The following is an 8,964-nucleotide window of genomic DNA, read 5'->3' on the forward strand; positions in this document are numbered from 1 at the left end:
CTCACCCTCATCTTGCCCCTTCTGTGTTACTTTGAAGCAAACTCCAGACATTAAACAAATTAATGCACTCATATTTTCAAATATACCTACAAAAGATGTGAATTCTCTTTACAGCAAAATATCATGTTTGCAATCTTAACTCGATTTTAATTTCTGGTATTGAGATACATGTTTTTACCGTATTTTTATTTTCATCGGTGTATATTGATTTACATGGTACTGATTACCTGAGGACATTTACACACAATGTACTTTGAGTTATTCCTCCATATCTCCCCACTCCACCTTCTCACCCCTTCCTCTTCTCAACTCTGTTCTGTCCTGTGAGCTACCTTTTTCCCCCTAACAATTACACGTCACATCATATATACATCTGTGATTTTATACATCCACATAAAATCTAGGAACTGCAGCAAGATAAAACACAATATCCATCTTTCTGAGACCGCCTCATTTTGCCTCTAGACACATCCACTTCCCTACAAACGATGTGACTTCATTCTTCATGAAGAAAAAAAATCTATTTTGTATTTGTTCATCACGTTTTCTTTATGCGTTCCTCTGATGACGGACACCTAGGTGGCTCCCACAACTAGCGACTTGTGAATGTTCTTGTAATAAAGACTGGTCTGCAAGTGTGGTGTGTTGACCTGCAGTTCTCTGGAGAAATGACCAGAAACGATACAGATCGGATCAGCATAGAGCCACTAGTTTTGGGAGAAACCTTCATGCTGAATCCCATCACGCCTGGGCTAGTCTGCATCCCCAAGAGCAGTGCATAAAGGTTCTGTTTGAGTGCGCCTTTGGCTGTGTTTGTTGTTTTCTTGGTAACAGCCATTCTCATTGGACAGAGATCGAATCTCAGTGCAGTGTTGTGTTTCTCCGGTCTGGTCACCAGGGTGTTTGAACGTTTTTCATAGATTTATTGGTCGTTTTTACTTCCTTTGAGAGTTTCTGTCCATTTAATTAGCACATGTGTTTGCTTATTCACTCATTTATTTATTCTAAGACAAGGTCTAGCATACCTCAGATACGTACCTGCAAGCCGGGATTGGCGGCGCACGCCTTTAATCCAGGGCTGAGGGAGGCAGAGGCAAGCTGATCCCTCTGAGTTCAAGGCCAGCCCGGTTTACAAAACAAGTCTAGGACAGCAAAGGCTACACAGAGAAACCCTGTCTTGAAAACACAAAACCAAAACAAACAAAAAAAGGTAAGTACCTGAAGATGATCCTGAAGGTCTGATCCTCCTGCCTCCACCTCCTAAATGCTCAGGTGCCTGACATGTACCACCACACCCAAGTAGCTGGTTCATTAACCCAGTCATTTTCTTATTGAGGCTTTTCTTGTCCTTGTCCTTTGTGGAGTCTACACAGCAAGCCTCTGTCAGATGTGCAGCTAACAGATTTCCTCCAATCCGTGGGCTGCGTCTAGTAGCTGTTTCCTTTGCTGTGCACAAGCCTTCATTTCACAAAATTCCACTTTTCAGCAGCTGGAATTTTGCTACCTTGTGTATTCTTTTCCCTCCCACCCTCTATTTCCTCCAGTTTCAACACCTAACACTAGATAGGAGAGAAACAAAGATAAAGGGGAGAGAGGAATTACAAAAATCCCTGAATCTAGTTCCTTTTGCTTCTTCTTTGACTACCCATACTAACAAACCGAAACCAATCTTCCTAAACGACCGATCCCACCCAGAATTCCAAACGCCACACAATCACGGAAATTATCTGCAGCTGGAGAAACCATGCTTCTGCTAGAGCACGAGGCAAATCATAGCAGCTATGGCCATCCCGGAGCAGCGCCAAATCCCCACACTGGGATTAAAACAAAAGCCCATTCTTAATATGTCTATGTTTTGTTTTTTTTTTTTTAAACCAAAATCCCAGAATTCTCAAAAATGTCACTACACTTGTCCGTTGTTTACTGAGAGACTTCCGTTCAGGAAGACCTTGCTGATAACTGTGGTTTATTACCTGAGGTGTATTTCTTACTTTTTCCTGTAATAGTATCAGAGTTTCATACCCTATGTTACAGTTTTTGATTCATCATCTGAGTGGAGTTATATTTGGGGTGAGTGGTAAGGGCCTGGTTTCATTCTTCTCCATCCTGACATCCAGTTTTCCCTGCACCATTTGTTGAAGATGCTATCTTTTTATAATGTATATTTTGGGCATGTTTATAAAAAATCAAGCAGCTGTCACATATCTCAGCGTGAGGTATGTGAGACCCTGTCTTACAATTTTAAAAATGAGTAAGTAAATAAATGCACCAATGAAATGGACACTCTGGAAAGAAGAAATACAAACGGTCAATAAACACATCTGGGCCCTACATCCCATCCCACTGAGCTACACATCTGGTTTGTTATATGGCTCTTTTGAAGTACTTCAAGTCAGATATACTGATATTCCCAGCATTACTCTTTTTGCTCAGAACCTGAGGTCTTTTTTTGTTTCTGTGTAGATTTTAAGATTGTTTATCTCTCTTTCTGTTAAAAAAGAAAGAAAGAAAGAAAGAAAGAAAGAAAGAAAGAAAGAAAGAAAGAAAGAGAAAAAGAGAAAGTGCTGCTGAAATTTTGATGGGACTGTATTGAACCTGTAGACTGCTATTGTTAAGCTACCTATTTCCACTATATTAATTCTTTCTAACCATGAGCACAGAAGGTCTTTCAACCTTCTAGTATCTTCCTCTTTTTCTTTCAAAGTTTTTATTTTAGAGACTGTTTACTTCTCTAGTTAGGTATATTCCAAGATAGGCGACAGCCACTGCCTCCTCCTCTTCCCTCACTTTTTCTGCAACTTTGAGTGAAATTCTTTTTTTCTTTTTTTATTATTTCTCTGCATGCTTATATACAGAAAGGTTACTGATTTTTATATCTTAATTTTATATCCTACCACTTTGCTGAAAGCATTAACCGTATCTTAGTTTTCCTAGTATTCTTTAGGGCCTCACGTATAAAATTATAAGATGTGTACTTTTATACATTTATTTTAATTAGCATAAAAGTATCCTTTTCTTCTTTGTGTCATTTCATATATACATAGCTTTGGTTGCCCTTTCGTCTCTTCCCTCCACCAGCCTGCTCCCTCCTCCCACTTGTACCCTCCTACCAGGAGTCCCTTTGCCACCTTCATTTCACATGTGCTCTATTTTCCTCCTCACAATGATTCCTCAAACCCTGTGTTTCCTGACTCATGGGTCCCTTTCTGCTCTCCTGACCACTACACACACTCACTCTCACATAAACACACATGTGTAAAAGGGGGAAGCTAGGACCTGGAGATGAGGGGAAGTGTGTGGTGTATGCCTTTCTATGCCTGGCTGGCTCACCTCACTTAACATACTATCTTCCGGTTCAATCCATTTTCCTGAAACTTTCATAATTCTATGGGGTTTTTTTGTAAGTAAATATAAATTTTAATATATGGCCCAGTTTTTCACTTTCTGTTCATTTGTTCATGGACACCTAGGATGATTTCATTTTCTTGCAATAAATAGAATGATGTGCAAATGCCCTTGTGGCAGAATAGATAGATAGATAGATAGATAGACCGACAGACAGACCCCAGGGTCAGTAGATCTAGGTCCTACAGTGCTTCAAGTTTGCAAATTTTGATAAACCTCTACACTCATTTCCCTACAGTCTATACTTCTACAACAGTAAGGATTAAGGTTCGCCTACATCTATTCTCTGTTATAATTTGTTTTCGTGGAGGTAGCTATTCTGACTGGGACAAACTAGAATCTTAAAGGGGTCTTAGTTTGCACTTCCCAGATGACTCTAGGTATGTTAAACACTTTTAAAATATTTATTGGCCATTTGAATCCCCTTTTTGGAGAAGTATCTATTAAATTCAGTGGCTCATTTATTGATTGGCAGTTTTGTTTTGTTTTTAATTACGTTATGCCGTTCTTTATGTATTCTGGTTACTGATGCCCTGTCTGAAGTACAGCTAGCAAAGATTTCCTGTCAGTTTCTGTATAGCCTGTCCACACTGCTGATAGGTCCATGTCATCCTATTTGTCATAAGATGTATCTTTGATAATCCCTCCCAATACTTACACATCCAGTCACTTTACGAATTTCTTAAAATGTGTTTGAATCAAAACTCAAAAAAGATCTATACATGAAAATTGGTTTGTCCTCTATCTTTTTTTAAAAAAAAAAAAAACAAAAAACATTAAAAGTTACTTCTGGAACCAGGCATGGTGGCTCATACCTGTAATCCCCTCACTTGAGAGGCAGAGTCAGGTGTATCTTTATGAGTTTGAAGCCAGCCTGGTCTACAGAGTGAGTTCCAGAAAACCAAGACTACATAATGAGACTCTTTCTTAGGGAGGAGGAGGAGGGAAAAAACAAAAACAAAAACAACCAAAACAAAACTTTTCTGCTGGGTGTGGTGGTACACGCCTGTAATCCCAGCCTCATGGAAACAGAGGCAGGTAGATTGCAGTGAGTCTGAGGCCAGTCTGGTCTACAGAGCAAGTCCAGGATAGCCAAGGCTACAGAGAGGAAAAAAAAAAAAAAAAAAAAAACTTTTCGAAGGCCACACAACTGGCAGGTGGCAGAGGCAGAAAAGATACTCAACCCAAATCTGGCTGCCTCCCGAGGTCTGTGTCTTCCCAGTGGCCCCCACCCCCGCTCTGTATTAGCTCACTGTATAGTGAGCATAGTATGTTGAGTCCTTGGAAACTACAGCTCAGTTGTAAGAATGACCCCCGCCTTTAATGGAAGTATGTCTTTTGAGAGAAAATGATAGATTACCAAAACAATTAAAGACTATTAAGGGGGAAGACATCATGTAGAACATGAAAATGTGTACATTTTGCAAGTGGTGACCACATGGCAGGGGAGGAGAACGCCCATGTTAGCTGTGAGACAGACTTCAAGCAATGCAGAAATTAGTGCAGATGTGAAAGCTTTACCAATGAGCATGGGGTCCTTTGCACAAGCATCCTCTCCCTTGGGATCTATGTCACTGACACAAAGATTTTTTGTCGCCATGGCAACTGGTCATTGAACCGATGAAATAATCGGTTGTCATGGTAACCCGATCTCCATCTTACTCCCACCAGGCACCTGTTTTAAATCATCACACCCCCTAACAGCTTCGTACCACCTCACTGTTCCTTTCTTCTTTCCTTTAGTCACCCTGTTATGCAAGTGATTGTGTAGTGCAGAGCTACACTGAGGAAAATGCAAGAGCGAAGGACCCTTCGCAGTGAGTGAGGTGTGTGACGACCTTCTTCCCTGTGCTTCCCTAGGAAAGACGCTTGGAGTTTTAGACGCAGTGCTGTCTCCTGATTATCCTCCTGCCTCTATCGGCTCCTTCACTGGCTCCTTTCCCTCCTTTTATCTCCCAAATGCAGGTGTCTCCCAAGGCTCCACTTGCTGTCTGTTCTGCTTCTAATTGCGCTGCCTGATACAGCCGCTACACCAACCACGTGAAGGTTACTGAGCCCTTGAAATTAATGCAGATGTGCTGGACTCTGCTGCTGCAAGTATAAGGTTGCGTGAGTTTTAAGGACTTGCAAAAAAAAAAAAATTGATGTTGAAGAGCTCTTTGGTAATCTTTTACAGATTAAATGTTAGAGCGACAACAATCAGGACATATTTAGTATAATAAAGAGTACTGTTGAAGCTTAATTTCAGCTGTTTCTTTTGTGTGTTTTTAATATGGTTACTGACATGCATCTGTGTGTCTTCGTGTGCCCATGAGTCTCCATGATTGCCTTCAGTACACTTTGCATGAATTCTTATTGCTGCTATAAATAACTGTCATAAATATGGTAGCATGAAATAACACAAGCTTATTGTCTAATAATCCTGAAGGTTAGAAGTCAGAAATCAGTCCCACAGTCTACGAACACAGTGTTCCATGGCTAGGTTCTTCTGGAAGAAGTGGGAGAGACTCTGTCTCCTTCCCTTTGCCATCTACTAGACTCGGCCAGCATGCTTTGGCTCACGTCCACAGCCACGTCCAAAGCCAGCGATGGTCAGGTCACATAGGCCTCACTCCAGCAAAAGTCTCTGTCATTTCCCTGTCACCTCTGTCCTTCACTGTGATCACAAGGACACCACCCAGACACTCCAGGACAATCTCCCCATCTCGGTGTCAGCTGATGAGCAACCTTAAGCCAGGCTTCCATTTTTCCGGCATTTTGTGTGTATGTGTGTGCAGTGTATGTTTCAAGTGTGGATGCATGTATGAGTGTGCATGCATGTTGGTGTGTGTGCGTGTGTTGATCAGGAATCATCCTCCATTGCTCTTCCATTTTACTCAAGGAGGCAGATGCTCTCGTCAAACCCACAGCTCACAGCATGGCAAGCCTCGATAGCCGTCTTGCTCTGGAGATAGCTGTCTGTCTTCCAAGGCTGATGCCATACGCATGCATGCGGCATTGGCTGGGGTTCTGGGAACCCCAACTCTAGTCATCATGCTCAGGTCCTCCTGATTGCACGGTAGTAACCACTTTAACCTCTGAGCCATCTGCCCAGTCTCCAACCTTCAATCTTAATTTGTCCTTGCCTTGTAGCATGATATAGTCACAGAGACTGAGACACAGACCTCAATGGCATCTCATTGGAAAGGCTGAAGGGGGCTTTTGCAAGGTCAGCAAAAAAAGAAATCATAACTCAAGCAGATTCCGGTAGAGTTTTCAAAGTGACTGATGATGGAGAAAAGTTAAGACAGCTGGCCGGTGTGGACATCAATAGTCCATCTCTTTTTCTGATCCCTCTTCATCTTACTTTTTTACTCTGGGATCTATGGTATCTACTGTATGTCCTTGAATTCTGTCTCTGTTTTTTATTATGGTTATTTACATTCATGAACTGAATATGTCTATCAACTTGTAAGGCCTTTAGGCCACCTTTGTGTTCAGCCATCTACCTCCCCGCCCCAGATAGAGCTTTAGACAGTTGTGAGCTGCTGGACATAAGTGCTTCTGGTCCACAGAGGCAAGTGCATTTAGATTTAGGATGCAGATCTCCTGTAAGCAGTGATGCTTAGCATAGTACGTGATGTGTGGTAGTTTATCTATACCTGTTCTTTGAGTTTAGTGAAATAGAGGTAGCATATGCTGACCTGGCGTGCTTGCTGTCACAGCCACTGGCGTCCTAAAACATCTGACTGTTCCACCACCAGCTTCCACTTGTACTATCATTTCTGTTTTACAATGACCATCAGCGTGAACTCTTGTAGGTAATGGGCTGTCATGCACTTGAGTTTTACGCTCATTCAAGGATTAACATAAGCTGTGATATCACGGACAGTCAAATTATAATTATATAGCTCAGTTTAAGTTTATGTAAGTCAGTGTCAATGCTATCGGTGTCAAACTGATGAGAATTATTTACACAAAGAGTTGAGGACTCCCCACAACATAAGGAAACACAGCAACCTTAAATTTACTGATGGAGTACGGAGCTCTATAAGCTCTACTGATAGAGTGGCGGCTTCAGTAAAGGCAGAAATCCCAGCACTCAGGAAGCAGAGGTAGGTGGATCTCTGTGAATTCAATGCCAGCCTAGTCTACATAGTGAGTTCCAGAACTGCCAGGGTTACATAGAGGGACCTGTCTCAAAAAAAAAAAAAAATCTTTAAAACTGGACCCGAAAGTCCCTTACAGTAGGTGTTGTTAAATCTAATGAGGAAGTTCAGAAAAGTTGCTGCATTCATGACTAATTGTGATTTTTTTTGTGATTTTTTTTAAATTAAAGCAAGAAATCTATTCTTTCACTTTTAAAATGTCATTATTAGTACTCGTGTGCATGTGTGTTCCTGCACACACTGATTAGCGCACACAGTAAGAAAAATCTTTGAAAAAAGATGACTTGGAATTAGATAAACTCATTGTGAAGAAAACAGAAATCTGTCTCCTAATCATAAAGCAATGTGCCAGTCACCACACAGCATGAGAAACGCACGTAGAAGCGCACAGAGAGACCACCGAAACGGAGAGGACCACAGACAGGTTCATGAATTGCAGGAGTCGGTGTCAAAAGATGTAAATTCTTCCCTAGATTTACCCATGAATTCAAGCACATTATGAAAAGGAAGTCAAACATGACTTTCTATGGAACAAAGCAGTCTAATGTTAAAATTCAACCTGAAGCAGAAAAGGACAAGGCATCTTGAAGATGTAGAAAAACCTGAAAAAGATTGACCTGCCAGGATCAACTTACCATCAAGTTACTGAATTGAGATGGCATGATGTTGGCATAGAGCCAGACAAATTGGTGAGCAAAACCAGAAGAAGACCCCAGAAACCAGGCTTTGAATGCTTGTAGACTTGACGCCTCAAATATGCCATTGGAAAATATGGAGTAAATTTTGGTCAGGTACGGTGCTGCACTCATTTAATCCCAGCAGAGACAGGTGGGTCTCTGTGAGGTTGACGCCTGATCTATGCAGAGACCTCCAGGACAGCTAGAACTACATAAAGAGACCCTAACACAAAAATAAAAATAAAAAAGAGGGCTGGAGAGATGGCTCAGAGGTTAAGAGCACTGGCAGGTCTTCCAAAGGTTCTGAGTTCAGAACAACCACATCATGGCTCACAACCATGAGATCTGGTGCCCTCTATTGGTATGCATGTGTACACGCAGGCAGAACACTGTATACATAATAAATAATCTTAAAAACAAAAACAAAGGGAAAAATAAAAAAGAAATTAAAAAAATATCGATGGAAGAGCAAACTACTCAATAAATAAATGAGAAAATTGATTATGGTAGGAGAATCTGTCTTTGGGGTGATCGGTGATGGATACCTCAGCGTAGCAGGAGACACCATGGCCCAACACTGCATGCTGCTTGCACATGCAGGAGCTTAAACGTTGAACTCAACACGTTGGCCTTCCTGTTCAGGTGGAGAGGTGTTGCGGGATCCGGAAGCCCAGGAACCACACAGCTCTGAGGGGAGAAGGTATCCCAGTATCCTGAGACACACAGGAGCCCAG

Source organism: Meriones unguiculatus, chromosome 3 (assembly GCF_030254825.1).
Source record: "Meriones unguiculatus strain TT.TT164.6M chromosome 3, Bangor_MerUng_6.1, whole genome shotgun sequence".
NCBI classification, from domain to species: domain Eukaryota; kingdom Metazoa; phylum Chordata; class Mammalia; order Rodentia; family Muridae; genus Meriones; species Meriones unguiculatus.